Source organism: Balaenoptera acutorostrata, chromosome 6 (genome assembly GCF_949987535.1).
Source record: "Balaenoptera acutorostrata chromosome 6, mBalAcu1.1, whole genome shotgun sequence".
Taxonomy (NCBI): domain Eukaryota; kingdom Metazoa; phylum Chordata; class Mammalia; order Artiodactyla; family Balaenopteridae; genus Balaenoptera; species Balaenoptera acutorostrata.
Window position 1 is genome coordinate 18,812,899 of NC_080069.1, and position 16,130 is coordinate 18,829,028.

The window sequence follows — 16,130 nt, forward strand, 5'->3', positions numbered from 1 at the left end:
GGAAGTGGCAGCATATGAGTCAGGGAAGAGGAAAACTCCCTTCCAGGTATTCCCTGTCACCATCCATTGCACCAAAACATCGGATGACCAGCATGAACAAGAAACAGAGACATGTAACTATACCATGATAGAAATGCAAATTTTTCTAGAAAATATTTCTCCAAGGGAAGGGGGAGAACTGTGTTCCCCCTAATTATAAAGCCATGCTGTTACAATTCAAAGAAACGTCAGATACAGTACAACAGGCATTAGACTGCATCCATGTTGTAGCTAGATATGAGAAAGATAATTTTTCTGAAGCCCCAAATCTCACTTGCCAGTAAAGGCACATGGGCCCCGCTGCCCCATCGGCCAGGAACCCAACAGAGGACCCTTAAGGGATATAGGGACTTCTGGGACCCTTATTGGTCTCCACCAAGGGGTGGTGCTTCACACAGCTCCATCCTTCATGGGATGACTAACAGACCTCCCTGTATTGGCAGCTCTGGAGATCGGGGTCCCTAATGACGTAACCCTGGGACAGCCCAAGCACAAGGTAGAAATTTTTGCTCAGGCGTTACAGACTCTTCAGCAGACTGGAGTGATGGGCAGCTGTCACCTCTCCGAATCCTGTGCCCTGACCTCTGCCAAGACCTCTGCCTTAGGGACCTGGCAGATCCCTGGAGCGTGGCCCTCCTCTGGGACAATTGCCCATATACTTCTCTAATTATCCTTGGGACACACATAAACAACTTTTCTTATGGCTCTCATTGACAACTGGAGCTCTAATTACAGTGCTTCCTGGGAAACCCTTCAATTATAAGCAAGGGCCACACGTTAGATTACAACGCATAATAGTCAGGGGAGTAGAAAGCATTCAGCTTCCATTGAATGTCACTACTGAAACAATCTTTATTAAAAATCTTGTAGTGGTGGTAGCCCCTTTGGCCCTACCCTTTCCTGTTACAGCTATGGATGCCTTGATGTACCACAACGCCATTTAGAACAAACCCAAATCCCTGGTCTTCCTGGTGGAAGCTGAATATTGGGAGCCCATAAGACTGCCACCTAAGACAGCAAATATCCCCCAATAACATGTATGACAGGGGGCTGTGGGATTGCAGCCCAAAATTCAAAATTTATGACAAGAAGAAGTCATTAAACACACCATTTCTCCTTTTCAATTCCCCCATTTGGCTGCTATTAAAGCCTGCTATTAATGAGTGGTGCCTTATAAGCAACTACTGAAATATCAATGCTGATCCCCACTATTAAGGCTCCCTTTTCCAACACTGTCCAGTTAATTAAGGATATCCAAAGGGCTCCAGGGAATTACTTTGCTGTGACAATCTAGCAATTATGTTCTATTCAGTACCAGTTATTGAGGAGTCCCAGCTGCAGTCTACTTTTACTGCAGAAGGCACCCAGTATGTTTTAACCTGTCTGCCTACTGGCTATCTTAACAGCCCAGCTATTGCCCACAGTCTTTGCTGGCAAGACCTGGTGTCCCCTTGCACCGTCTGGCACTATACTGATGTTCTAATCCAGAGCCCCTCAGGAGATTGGTGCACGAGGCCCTAACATGGTTGGTGACCCATCTATAACATCCAGGTGGGCTACTGCCCCACAGAAAATTCAAGGGTTCTCCACAACTATTACATTTCTGGGCATTAACTGATCCTCTAAAAGCCAGGAAATTCCTCTTGCAGCTAAACCTCAGCTGTTAACTATTCAGCCCCCCAACACACTATAGCAAGCCCAACTTGTCTTACTTAGGTCTCTTCACACTTCGGAGGCAACAAATACCACACTTGTCCATCATTCGTAGGCCCATTTATGCAGCCACGTACAAACCCTCCATATTTTACTGGCGAAGAGCTAAACAATAAGCTTTATAGCAGGCACAAAGGTCAGTTAGTCAAGCCCTCCCACTGGTTCCCCCTGGCTGCTCCTTCTGGGCTGACATTGGACTATGTGTCCCGGAGCCTTTTCACTAACACAGCTCCTCCTAGCTGCCTGTGGGCTTCTGGACCAGACGGCTGCTCTCTACACCACTACACCCCCTCAGAACCGATTTGGGAACTGGTTCGTTGGTTTTGGTCTTGGTTTGGTGTGCACTGATGCCAGAGTTTGCTTGCGTCTTTTGCGTTTTGGTGTACAAAACGGGAAATACTCCATCTACCCTGAAGGAGAGCCCTTTGGGGCCTATATTAGATAAATGGGTGAAAAAGAGCCCTGAGCCTATGACTAAGAAACACATGATATACTATTGTAATAGGGTGCGGACCCAAAATATAGGATCAGAAGGGCGGTAGCCCCTGAATGGCTCACGCAAATTTTATAGGATCTCGCAGTTACAAGTGTTTTGCAAAACAGCAAGCTGCACCGACAGTTGTTCCAACTGCCCACCCTCCCCCCATGCCGCCATCATATTCACCACCTCCTGTTTCCCCTACCCACGGGGATCAAATAGAAGTTTCTGTGTTAACCCCCAGAGCACAGGAGCCGGATTTAGTATCACCATCTAAGACTCCACAGGCCACCCAATTTGGACCGGGAGCCACTTCCACAGCAGGGCAATTTCCCTTGTGCTGACAACCTATAAGAGGCCAGGCGACGCCCTTGGACTTGAGGCGTCCGATTCTAATGTCCCCACGGGAGCCCCAGGGAACTTTGACAGTGGGGAACGAGTTGATTGACTCTCCAATAGATACCACTCCCCAAACCCTCCATGTTTATCTAAGAGGCTTGTAAATATTAAACAAAGGGGAAACAAAGTCATCCTAGGAAAAACTTGCCTGTATCTTTGAGATGCAAACGTCCTTTCTGGTCTTCTCCGGAACCCTCATCTCTGCCATCTTTGTAAAATGCATCTTTTTAAAAGAGGGTAAAGTAATTTAGAAATTGACTTATCAAGGATAAATAAAAAACCTAAGTGTCTTTTCTGTAAAAATTCAGCCATCTAGACAAGTGAGTTTGATTTTTTCCATCTCTCAGAAACCTAATTTGAATCCAACCTCTTTTTGTAAACTGATGGGTTTCACATGGCTGTACCTGACTCCCTGCTGAAATTTGGAAATGACAACTATGATGTCTCTGTATGTTTGTGTCCTCATATGTGTCTTTGTCTTTGGATAACATTGCTGAGGTTTATTTGTGGATGAGCTCTATTTAATTGGCTTAAAGAAAAGTGAGCACTTACAAACCAAACTATTCTAAATACAAGAGAAATTGAGCTAAATGAGCTTCAGGTTCATGTGAACTGGAAAATATTCAGTATTAATTAAGACCGGGTACTAACGTTCGTTTGTTGATCTAATTAATATAGACATGCTGTTAGAGTCATCAACATTAAGTATAATACTTTTATTGTGCCTAGGTTTAATATAAGCTAAATAAAATCTTGTTATATCTATTGCAAATTTGTCAGCAAGGAAATAACCTGATGTGAAGAAACTTTTTTTTTTTTTAAATTCAAGAGATTTTATTTTTTAATGTCCTAACAATCAGACTAACCCAGGTTGATTGAAGACACTAAATCTAGTCTTCCAAAGGTTGTCTTCACTAAGGGACTTAATGGAACATCATTTGGTTGCAATGAAATTCTAATTTCCATTTTTAGTGAATGGAATTTATATAAAGTTCTTACAAAATGTTTTAAGAAATTTATAATACTTTACTGTTTGCCATTCCTCCAAGTGAAAGGTATAAAAGATTATTGAATACCACACAAAAATAGAGTATACTGTGGAAGAGGGTGAAAATAAAAATAATTTTAATGAAGTTACTATATTTACTGCTGTCCCTCAGGAAAAAGGAAATTAAATTATCCAACAATGTTCTGGCTTCCACCATCTTTCTCTCTGGAGACAAAAAGCAACATAAGGCAACACTGCAAATACTAAAAATTATGAAAATGAAGATGGCGGAATGTTTTACTAGATCTTCTGCAGTGGGATCAAGCTCCACCGTCTAAAATCCTTTCCAAAACTTCCTTAAAACCTAAACTCAGGGTTTGGAACCAGCAGTTTGTTTGCAGGTATACAGTAATTGTAGAAACTCAAACATCTCTTCGATTGAGATGATCAAGAAATAGCTTTTTGTGTTAGGGAAAATGTGCTGGTGAAAACGCTAGGCAGATATACTCCTTCCAAACTTCTGCACAAAGACTTGACCAAACTTTAACTTGGCCTCCAGCAGCCTGTGGCTACGACCCGCGGATGAACCAGCCCCATTTTGAGCTCAGATCTGGAAAAACTTGGGGCTGTCAAAAGACATTTACTGTTTGTTCTAGCCAACACCTGATGACAGGTCCCTGGCCGCTCTTTAGTACTTACTAAAAAGGGTTTACTATTGTGAACCCTTGCTCTGTCCCTCTGAGATGTATGTGTGTACCTCCTACAACCTAGGAGTGTCTTTGTCAAGGATCTGGAAGCCATTCCTTTGCAGTGTAATCATCAGGAAGGACAGGGCCCCTGTCTCCCAGTCCCTGTGGGAAAACAGAATCCTCACTTCCGTAACTGCCGGCAAACTGCCGGCAAACTGACACAGCTCGCCTACTGCAAGGACACTACCCAACCCTTTGTAATTTTGCACGTCCCTGCCTCTACTTGAGCTCCACCTTGCCCCATTTCTACATTTTCCCTTTAAAACCCCCAGACACCTCTGCGCAAATCGGAATGGAGCTCAGCTCTTTTCCTACTGTCAGTAGTTGCTGAATGAAAGCTGTTTTCGCCGCCCCATGTCCTGCTTTATTAGCTTTGACGCTGGCAGGTACATATTAAAACTCAGACCACTGTCAAGATAGGGCTGTAAATCTTAGAGGCTTGTTTTACACGGCGTTATCCTCAAAAACCCGGGCAAACTCTACAAAGTGATCCCTCAAAAGCCTCACCCCCTTCTCTCCTCTAGGGCCCCGGCACCTTTAAGCTCGCGTGTTTACTTCCTACTCTCCTCCAACTCTGAACTCCACTTCTCCCCAAGTGTGAGTGAGGGCGCTACTTTCCAGGACGATTTCACCCTGCGCAGGTCTACGCCCTTCCACGTGTGGGGCCTTTTCTCTCCTCGTCTCTGTCCCCTCGATCTCCGAGTGTCCTCATCACCCCCCTTCCCTCTCCCTGACGCTTCAGATCCACGGCCTCGGCCTGGTCGCCTCGCTCCCGCTCCAACCTCAGCTTCCCCGGCAGCGGAGGTGTCCCTTCTCCCTCCACGATCCGCGTGGGGGCCCCGGCGCCCGTTTCCGGGGGTGGCGGGTGGAGAGGGGAGCGTACTCTCCGGGCCCGCCCGGCCTCTCCCGGGCCGCGGGGTCGAGGGGCTGAACGCCTGGGCCGCCCCCGCTGCCGGGGCGGGAACTCACCTTCTCTGAGGCAGGGGCGGCCGTCTACAACTACTGTCCCCTCCCCGCCAACGCCGCCGGCCAGTGGGTAGGCCGAGGTGGAGGCGGCGGAGAGGCAGGGACAACCGCTGCCGCCACCGCTGCCTCCGCCGCCGAGCAAGCGGGGTGAGAGCAGGAGGCGGAGACCGGACTTCCTGAGGGGAAGTCGCCGGCGGCTGACTGGACAGCTCCGCCGCCAGAGCGGCGAGGCGCGCTACTCGTGAAGAAACTTTTAAGGAAAGAAAATGTAAATGAAATAAGAGCTTTAGGTGAACTTTTTAAAATACTTATCTTTTAGGAAGGTCTATCTAAAATTAGTCTCTCCAGATATTTGACCACTTGAAAGTCAGAATTGTGCTAAAATAAGTGACAGAAGGTTTATGGAAAGTGGACCCTGAAAAAAAGAGTTCTGTACGTGGTCAGGATTGACTAAGTTTAAAATAAGTTTAATTGAGTCAATAAATTTTAAAAGTAAGCTGGTGCAAAACTTGAATTTCGCTTTTCTCTCTGTTAAGAAGACAAGGTTTCTTAAGATTTTGGACTGCCTTTGATACCAGATTTTAAGTTTTTCTACCTTTTAAGAGATCTGTTCTGTACTTGCCTTTGAAGTCTTTTATTGTTACTTTGGCTAACTGAATAACTATTGTTTCACACTGACATGTGATCCTATCTGACTGTTTTAAACCCTTTTCTTATTTTTCGGACAAAACTTCCCAAATCAAATTATAATGAAGTTCCTTTGAGCTCTAGCTAACTTTGGGGTGCTTCAAAGGGCCCCTGAAACATCCCAAAGAGAGATATTAACTAATTCGGTTGACTTGGTATGTTGAATTACACGGGAAGTGTTGTCAAATAAGCAATAAGTCTTCTTAGGTTACATTGTATGCCAAATGATACAGGTATTCTACAGATTATATGGAGTTCCTAAAATTTGGTATGTCCTGGTAAAATGTTACCAGTCAGAATTCTCTTTATTATCGGAAAGTGTTGCATGTCACCGCAGTAACCACGTTACTTTGTCAACTGCATCGTAATCAGATTTAAACGTGCCTTCTCTTTGTTTCTTTTCAAGTAGCCAAATGTATGTCTCAGCCCACTCATCTTTGTAAAAATAGACGTAGAAGTCTTTCAAATGCTGTTTTAGCAGGAAGTTACTGATGTGTATGTGCCGTTTACAGTGATTCTGTATATACTCCCCAGCTTCAAAAACACTTAGAACTGCTGCTGTGGTTTCTGGAAGAGTCAGTTGTTGGTTCCTCAATTACACCTGTGCAGCTCGGGTCTGAGTTTTTAAAGAATAGCTAACTTTTAAAGAAGTTTCTTTATCAAAAGAGCAGTTTGAGTTATAGCCATGGTTTTTGCTGGGTTAACATTGGCTTCAGTTAAATCGTTTCAATTATAAAGTAAGTATAACTATGGTGAAGAAGCTTGTCTCATTTTAAAATGCTGAATCACATTTTATTTCTTGAATTAATGCGATAGAAACGTCAAAATTCCGGACCACTGGAATATGCCAACTTTTTTGTTTTGGGGTTGTGTGTATAGATTTTGTTGTGCTGATTTGTTTGCTTGTTTTTTTAAAGAAACTGAAACTGCTATGTCTGCTAGTGGAAGAAAATGCTTTGTTTTGCTCTGAAGATTCTGAAATTATTCAGGCATATCGTGGTTCATAGATTACAAGGAATAATGCTAGTTAAATGCCAATGAACTATTTTTACTCTTTTTGTACGAAATGTACAAATTTCGGGGGGGGGGTGATGGTGGCAGCGGTGCCTCTTAACTACCTTATGTAAAACACTTGAACATTTTCATCAATATTGCCATCATCTGTTTAATACTCCCAGTATATTTTCTCAACGTGTTTACCTAAAGTTGTATGCAATGACATAATAAGCAATAAAATCTGAATTACACCCCCCCCCCCAAAAAAGTGCCTTCTTAAGTCTTTCGTCATTGTACACAGTTATGGTTTCACTCTGATGCCTTTGCAAAAATGCTTCCTCTTCAAGAAGATTTATAGAAGGGACCTTCGGATAAATACAAGTTTCTGGTTTTCAGACCATAAAGGTGAACTGGATAAGATCTTGAAGAATTCTAATGGGAAACCTGATGGCTTCATAAAGCTGATAACAAAAACGATTAGTTGCACATGACTGGGTAAACTGGTGACTATGGTTATAATTTGTATGGTTTCTATCTGAAAAATGACTGTTTTAAATCTGTGTTTTCCAGGTGTAAGCAAAACTCTCCCCTTAAACTAATTATGACTTAGAGTAATTTGTTAAATTATACCCTTGTAAGCAGAATTGAAACATTTATCTTTTTCTCTCTACCTGGTTGATCCTGCCAGTAGCGTATGCTTGTCTCAAAGATTAAGCCGTGCATGTCTAAGTATGCACTGCTGGTACACTGAAATAGCGGATGGCTCACTAACTCAGTTATGGTACCTCTGGTCGCTCGCTATTGCAATTGGATTACAAGTAGTTATACTGATCATTGTTCTTTGTTTCCAGATTGTTTGCTCTTTGTGTCTCCCTGCTGCACTGTGTCTTTGTTAACGTTACTAGCTGCATTACTTATATCCTGTCTATTTTATAAGATTGGTGTCTCTTACAGTACCCAGTATGTAACCAGGCCTCCAACAATACTTCTATGGCTAAACATCTTGAGGAAATGGATCACATTTATAACATAAAATAATTGTAATAGTGTGATTCTAGGTATGGGAGGAAGCAACAAGGGAAAATGTCTCCTGGGTCATAATTAGATAGAGGATCCAGAGGATCTTTAATTATCAATAGGGCCTAGTCCAAAAACTAGCACCTGGAGTGGCATATCAAGAATTCTCCCCTGACCTGGGATGAGCCTCCCAGCACCGTGGGACAAAATTTGATCCTGAAATGTCTCCCAGATATTGGTCAAAATCCTGACCAAGAGGAGAGGATCTGAGAAATGGAATATTGCCTGACACATCAGTCATTAGCGATTGCAGCCCTCCAACGTGAGCCGGTGAGCCCTGACGAAACTCAGGATATGAGAATATAGGATACAGGCCCCGGGTAGCTGAGGTACATATCAAATGAATGATTTCAGTGAGCCCAGACTCTTGCATCTTCCCATACATAGAAAACTGCTAAATTCCTTAACTTGAGATGCTGCTTCCCAGGCTTGAAGCTCTCAAAATTCCCGTCAAATAGATCGTAACTCTCAACTTTTAGGCTGAGAATATTTTTTTAAGGCTACAGGTGTAAAGGAGACACTTTCCAGAGAGGAACAAAAAGAAAAAAAAACAACGTTTGGAACACTGGCACCGATGGTGGACACTCCCGGAAAGTTCCATCTGACGAAGCAATTAGAAGGGCCGTCACCCCTTTTTCCACAAGACTGTGGAATGGACATTGACAGTAGGGAATTGTAACAGAGAGGAGCCAAATCTGACTACACGTTGGATCTGTTTCTTTGACTTTAACCTTTGCCTTCCGCTGCTTTTGTTCACTAAAAGGATACTGTCTGTACATAATGGCCTGCCTCGGGGAACCCTGTTCCTCTGCCTGAATGTTAAACCAAAGTGCCTTTGTTCAGGGAAACATACAGACTCTGTCCACCTGTGGATGGCTGCAATTAAGAAGAAATTAACACATCCCCTCCTTGAGGCTGGCCATTCCAGGGGATATTCGCAAAACTTATGGCCCTTTTACTTTACCTCCTCATCTCCTCCCCATCTCTGTGCTATAAAAGAAACTGGCATCCAAACCCCGATAAGATGCTTATTTTGAGACTTTAGTCCGCCGTCTTCTCGGTCTGCTGGCTTTCCGAATAAAGTCATATTCCTTGCCTCAACACCTCATCTCCGATTTATTGGCCTGTCGTGCGGCAAGCACAGCAAGCTTGGACTTGGTAACATCTTTACTCAGGACACGGTGTCACAAAATCGGACATTGTTTTCTGTTTGTTTGTTTTGTTTTTGTGTTTGTTTTTGTTTTGGGCTGCGCCACGTGGCTTGTGGGATCTTAGTTCCTCGACCAGAGATCGAACCCGTGCTCCCTGCAGTGGAAGCTCGGAGTCCTAAGCAATGGCCTACCAGGGAATTCCCATGGGACACTGTTACCTTGCAGTCATGGTCCTCACCTTTGTGAGACAGAGGTAGTAGTGTAGCAGGATTGAGAACGCTGTAAAGTTTAAGATAAAGATTAGGTGGTGAAAGCAGGATTTCACAGGAAGTGAATCTAGTGACACTTGCAGTGAAACGTTGTCAATTCAGAGTTAAGAAGACTGTGGACAATGTGTGGAGTTTGCAAATAAACTTCATTTTCTAGAGTCAAATCTGCCAAGGCTTCCACTAAATTTGCACTTGTGGCTATAACCTTAAGACAACTGAGATAGGCATAAGCAACTGACTCAAGTTGCATGCTATAATAGGCAAAAGGCCTATGTTTACTACCATGCTCACATAGTTCCGCGGGGCCTGATTATGCCATTCATGCACAAATCAAGTAAAAGGTTTTGAATAACCTAAAGTTAATCTATTAGGTAGAGATCTCTTTGCTAACTTAAAAGGGCTAATATAGTTTGCCTCCAGTGGAGATCTCACCTTCAAGTTTCCGGATCAACCTGAACCTGATCATTTGGGTAACCCTAAGGCAGGCAGCTCTTGCAGTGCTTGTTTTAGCCTTATAAAAGCCTGCTGATGTTTATCTTCCCAAGCAAAGGATTCAGGGACTAAATCTTTCATAAGTTCATAGAGTGGAAGAGGTAACAGAGAAAAATTTGGAACCCAGAGCTTGCAATAACCAGCTAAACCTAGAAATCCACAATGCTAGCACTTAGTTGTGAGTCTAGGAAGTTCCTGTATCAGCCTAATTCTCTCTGCAGATAGCTGAATTCCTTCAGTGCTTAGATTATGTCCTAGGTAATGAACAGTGTCTAGAGATAATTGTAATTTTTCCTTTGTGTTCTTTCTCAGCTAACTGTTGCAGCAAATCAATGGAATCTTTTATGCATGCCTTATGGAATCTTTACAGTAGCTGAGTACAGCAGGAGATTATCTCCATATGGTAAAAAGGTTGATTTTTCAGGGAACTAGAGGGTACTTAAATCTTGGTGAGGTACTTGGGAGAAAAAAGAAGGGGTCCCAGTGAACCCTTGAGGCATAAAAGTGCAGGTATATTGTTGATTGTTCCAAGTAAAGGCATATAGATATTGGCTGTTGGGTCTCCGGGATGCTGAAGAAAGGTGAACAAAGGTCTCCAACAGTACACCATTCCAAGTCAGTTGAATCTTGTGACAGAAGGGTGGCTAGGTTTGGAACAACAGGAAAACAGGGAAGAACTATTTTTATTAACAGCTCCCAAGTCCTGGACAAATCGCCATCCTGCCAGGTTTCCAACCAGGCAAGATTGGCATGCTGCAGGGACGAGTACAGGAATGACTACCTCCCGGGAAATTAAGTTTTCTACAATAGGTGTGAGACCTTGTATGACCGCAGGCTTTAATAGTTGTTGAGGAAACCTAGGGAGAGGTTTAGCTACATCTATCTGAATCTTTATAGGTTTGCATTTTTTTTATTCTTCTGATGTTAACACTGTCAGAAGTAGCCCCCAAATTTGCAGGCATCTCCACCAAATTAGAGAACTTTTGCTGAACTTCCTCTTTTATGTCCAGGACAGATTGTAAGGAACATAAATAATCAGGTTCAGGTTGATCAGGAAATTTTAAGGTGAGATCTCCACTGGAGGCAAAATGTACTGGCCCTTTTAAGTTAGAAAAGAGATCTCTACCGAATAGATTAACTGGGGCTATACTGCATAGCAAAAAGGAATCTTGGTTGAGATAAAAATTCTCTCTGAACTTTATTAGGTACTCCCACTATGGAAACATCCTCTTGACTCAGAGGGACCTGTTGTTCTTTGAGGGTGGGATTTAGAGTAGAAAGCACAGCTCTGGTTAGGGCTAGGGATAGGGTGTTAAAGGGTTAGGTAATTATGTTTACAGTTAGGGTTAGGGTTTAATGCAGATTTCAAAGTAAAATATGAGAGTGGGGTTTAAAGTAGAAAGCATAGCTCCAGTATCAACTAAAATTTGGCAGTTTTTCATCAATTTTCATTCTATTTTCCTCTGGGCTGTTTAAGGTAATTGCTGGTAATAGTTTACCAGAGAACCTCTGGAGTTCTGCCAACTAGGGGAGAGAGTCATGGGGGGGGCCCTCCCTTTAAGACAGATATGAGAGCATTTGTGAAGAGTTTGCATAGGACCTTTGAGGACACCTTTTTTTCTAGTGTCCTCACTGATTACAAATGAAACATCAACTTTGGGTCATCGAATTGATCATGGACCCCTAGGAGGTTGTAATGGGGGAGGCCTAGGTGTTATTTTGTGTCTCTTGCCTTAGAGCTGTTGTAACTGTAAGGCTATGAGCTTGGTGGATTTCTGTTTGTGATCTTGCTCCAAGGTCCTTTCAAAATGCTCAGCTATAGTCAGGAGTTCAGTCAGGCCTACAGCCTCCCAGCCTATTTTCTGCCCTTTTATCAATCCACTAATCTCAGAAGATAATCCATTTACAAAGAGGGCAGTTAAAGTAGGCTGAGTGGCCTTTTTATTGCTTGCAACCCCAAATGCTGTAAAAAGAGAGCCTACAAACTGGCTCTAAAGTCTTCCACAGATTCACCCCTCTTTTGTTTGTATGAGTGAATAATAGGCCAATCATTATTAGGCCAATCAATAATAGACCAAGTGTGAGCAGGGAAGATTTTAGGAATAGCTTATAAAAGGTTAGTTGTTATTCTGCAAGCCTTTTTAGGTTGAGGATCTTGAATACCCTCCTAGGGATTATGTCATTTTGTTTCCCGCGTCCATTCTGGGGCTTCCCCCAGTCCTACCAACATGTGTACAAGCGGATAAAGATCTAGCAGTTTGGGGACCTAGGCCGTGACAGTGACTCTAAATTCTTCAAAAAATGTTGGGAGTTCCTCCCTAGGTTTAGAGAATTCTTTGACTATAGCTCTCAGTTCAGTCTTTGACCAAGGGGTAAAGGACACCTGAGGGGGCTCACCTGCAACCTCAGCTAGTTTTACTTTAAATGGCAATTGCTAAATATTCTCTTGGGAATAGAAAAGTATTTCAGACAGAAAATGAGTAAAACAAGAGTACTCAGGTGAAAAAGGAAAGGGGGGGGGACAGTAGGAGTTAAATCTGCAGTCACATCCGTCCTATGCTCTTTTGTTTCAGGTACCTTTTGTCTCTTTAATTTTTCATTAGCTTTTTGTTCTAAGTCTCTAAACGAAGCTATTTTGGAATCTTGAAACCTTCTGTAAACTTTTACATACCAATTAAAGCAGGCATCTCATTCTCCCTGTCCAATTTGGGAACCCTTGCTCTCCAGTGTTTTCCTCAAATGAACAATCTTGTCTAACTGGAACATTCCCCACAATGACCATTGTAATTCTAGATCAATATTAGTATAATTTTGCCATCTCTCTAAATATCTACAGCCTCCAGGACCATAGTTCTCAAATATAAAATAAGCAGGTGTGCCAGAAGCTCGCATTCTCAACTCTTTGGTGATAAAGGATCTCATTTCCTTAGCTAGCCTTTGTCAACCCAAAAGAACACACAAAAGAACTGCGCCTTAATATATCAGCAGTAACAAAGAGATGTTACTGTGTGCTGGCCAAAAGAAGGCCTGGTATGCACCACCACCAATTCCCAGGGATCCTTGGACTGAGGAAAAAGATCCAACCAGCAAATCCCAAGGAATGGGCACTGCAAACTGATGCCTAACAAAATGGAGAACTATAGCCGCCACCAAGAGTTCCAAGCATGGAAACTGAGGGCTGATGCCAAACAGATGGGGAAGTGCAGACTACACTGCCAGCAGTGCCCAATGTGGAATCCAGGGAACAAAATTAGGGGCTAGGGTTTACCACTCAAAAATATACTGGCAATAACCAAGAGATGTTACTGTGTCCTGGGAATTTCCATCTGAAGGGCTACGGGTTTGGCCTCAGGGAGAATCCTCTACCAGCCAAACTGACCTGCCCTGTAAAGGAAAGCCAATTAGATTGCGAGCACAAACTCAATCAAAGAGATTGGAGCTCAAACCAAGAGGAGCTTACCAAAAACCTTCACGAATGGCAAGAAAGACAGTGAACTCAAAGGAGCTGTGGGCACCACACCTGTTTCTCCTTGTCCCAAATGTTATCAGAAATTTGCTTCAGATCCCATCACTGCCACCAATATATTTATCTTTTTCTTTTTAAAAAGATAAGCATTTAATCATAAAATCATCCTGTTAGCAAGAGGAATCATAAGAGTGGATTTTAGAAAAGTGCACATACATATTTTTATACAGAACATTTCTGGAGGGATACATATTCAACTGTTAGTGGCCACCTCTGAATGCCACCAATGTATTAAAAAACAAAATTTAACTGAGTAAATTTGAAGATTTACTTTGAAGTTTGAATAAATTGGCTTTATTAAACGATTCATGAATCAGGCAGCATCTCATCTGATAGAAAGGGAGATACTCCAACGGGTTACACAACATGGAAGGCTTTTTGTTTTTTGGCCACGCCACATGGCACGTGGAAATCTTAGTTCCCCGACCAGGGATTGAACCCATGCCCCGTGCATTGGAAGAGCAGAGTCTTAGCCCCTGGACCACCAGGGAAGTCCCAGAAAGCTTTTAAAGTAAAGAGGGTGGGACAAGGAAAGAAAGTCATCATCAAGGGAAAAAATGAAAGTTCACTGGAGGAAAGTGAAACTTCAGGTGACAATGGCTTCTCATTGGCTAAACTGCGGAATTTTCTATTAGCTCTTTCTATTTTCTATTTCTTGTTGCTGGCCAGGAAGGAAGTCTTCCCTCCTCCAGCTGGGGTAGTAAAGTGGTTGCACTTCCTGTTTGGGGTCAGTAAATGACCTCTTCCTGTTGGGGTAATTGATGATGAGTGACACAGCATGAGAGCTCCCTCTACGGGCCTTCCAGACTCCAATTCTAGTTGAGGTTTCCTTTTGTTAACATTCACAGCATGTTTTCTTGGCAGGAGGATTCACAATGAGGGAGAAAAGGCCACAAGACTCACCATAAAGAAGGCTCAGAAATTCCTGGGTGGGCCCAAGGGAGGCAAAAGGTGGCTGTGGGGTCAGCTGGCGGCCACAATGATCACGTGGTTCCATCTGATGGGTTTGCAGCTCGATGTGCAATAGTGAATAAAAGGGTCAGTTCATCCTATCAGAGAAACATGAAACTGAGCTAAGCTTCCCACTGCTAGAAGCATCATGAGCCTTCAGAAAAGAACAGAGAACATGTCTAAAGGGTTTGGGAACATCAGAGCCATATCTCCTCAGAGTGGGACTCCCCAGGCTCTCCAGGTCTCAGTCCCCAACTCTCCCTCGGGGACAAAGCCTCCTCACCTCTGTCCTTGTCAGCTCACTGATCCCTAGAGGTCCTGCCTATCCCTGAGGACTTAGGTTTCCATGGAGACAGGTTGGTTGAGACCTAGTGATACAGTTGACCAGCCTGATATGCAACAGTTCCCACCACCCTGGGGCAGTTGGGCTCAGGGACACGTGGCTCTGGACCCCATGTGGAGGGTGTCCTTGCACGTCAGCTGTGCCCCAGAAGAGCCAGTAACGCCTGTAGCTGTCCAACTGATTCTCAGGGTATTTTCCTGGGAGAGCCCTTGGTCATCTGACCGCCTATCCAGGAAGCCCCGTGACTTTCTGACTGCTGCCTGTCACGCCAACAACACACCTGTGAAGGTTCTGCTCTGCATGGCCATCTGTCCACCAGGCCCCCCCTTCTAGGGACCCAGATGCTAGGACCACACAAATGCTGAAGGAGTGTCCACCTGCCTAAGGTACAGACACCCCTGTATCCATCTGCATGATTTCTACTGGGAATCAACAACATTTATGGGGATTCTTTGGCCCTAAAGAACAGACCAACCTGATAGGAGCAATGCAATGATTCACAATTACCAGGGTCAATGCACATATACAGGGGCCCATAGCCCCAGATGCCCCACTCACAATTCACATGGGTGTCCCATACGTACCCACCGATGCCCAAATATTCTTGCTTCATACATACATACATCCAAACACGCACATCAGTGGTGTGCTGGTAAGCGCTAAAAAACTCTCCAAGAAAGGTGGGAAAGACTTCACCTATGCTATCTACGTGGTATAAATATTCCCAGCATGACCAATTTCAAGCTACCCACCTGACATCACTGAACACAGAGCTGGGAAGAGATATGCACCATTGATTATCCCAGGATAGTATGAACCAGTTCCAGCACATCCCATACCTTTTCCTATGAATTTGTGCACACAATCCACTTACACCCCAAGTAGAACCCTCAACTCCCATCACAGATATATAACCAAAAGGATACCACATACACATATGTGTTAGTACATATACATACATATATATATATATATATATATATATATATATATATATATATATATATATCTCCTAAACACGCACGTACATTTCTACCCTCACCCTGAATAAATACACAAACAGACTACCTCTTACTACCTAAATTTTTACAGACAAAACCTTACTCACCCTGAATATTCACATTCCACTCTCACAACTATATATACACACACAACATGGGCCTGAAAACAAACATGTGCAACCAATATGCCATCCACATGTACACACTGAGTACCTAAACACACAGGCTCACCAAGTACACAACTGTCTCATGGGCAACCCAAAAAAGACCCATATGCAATCCCACAGCCCTAAAATACATATACT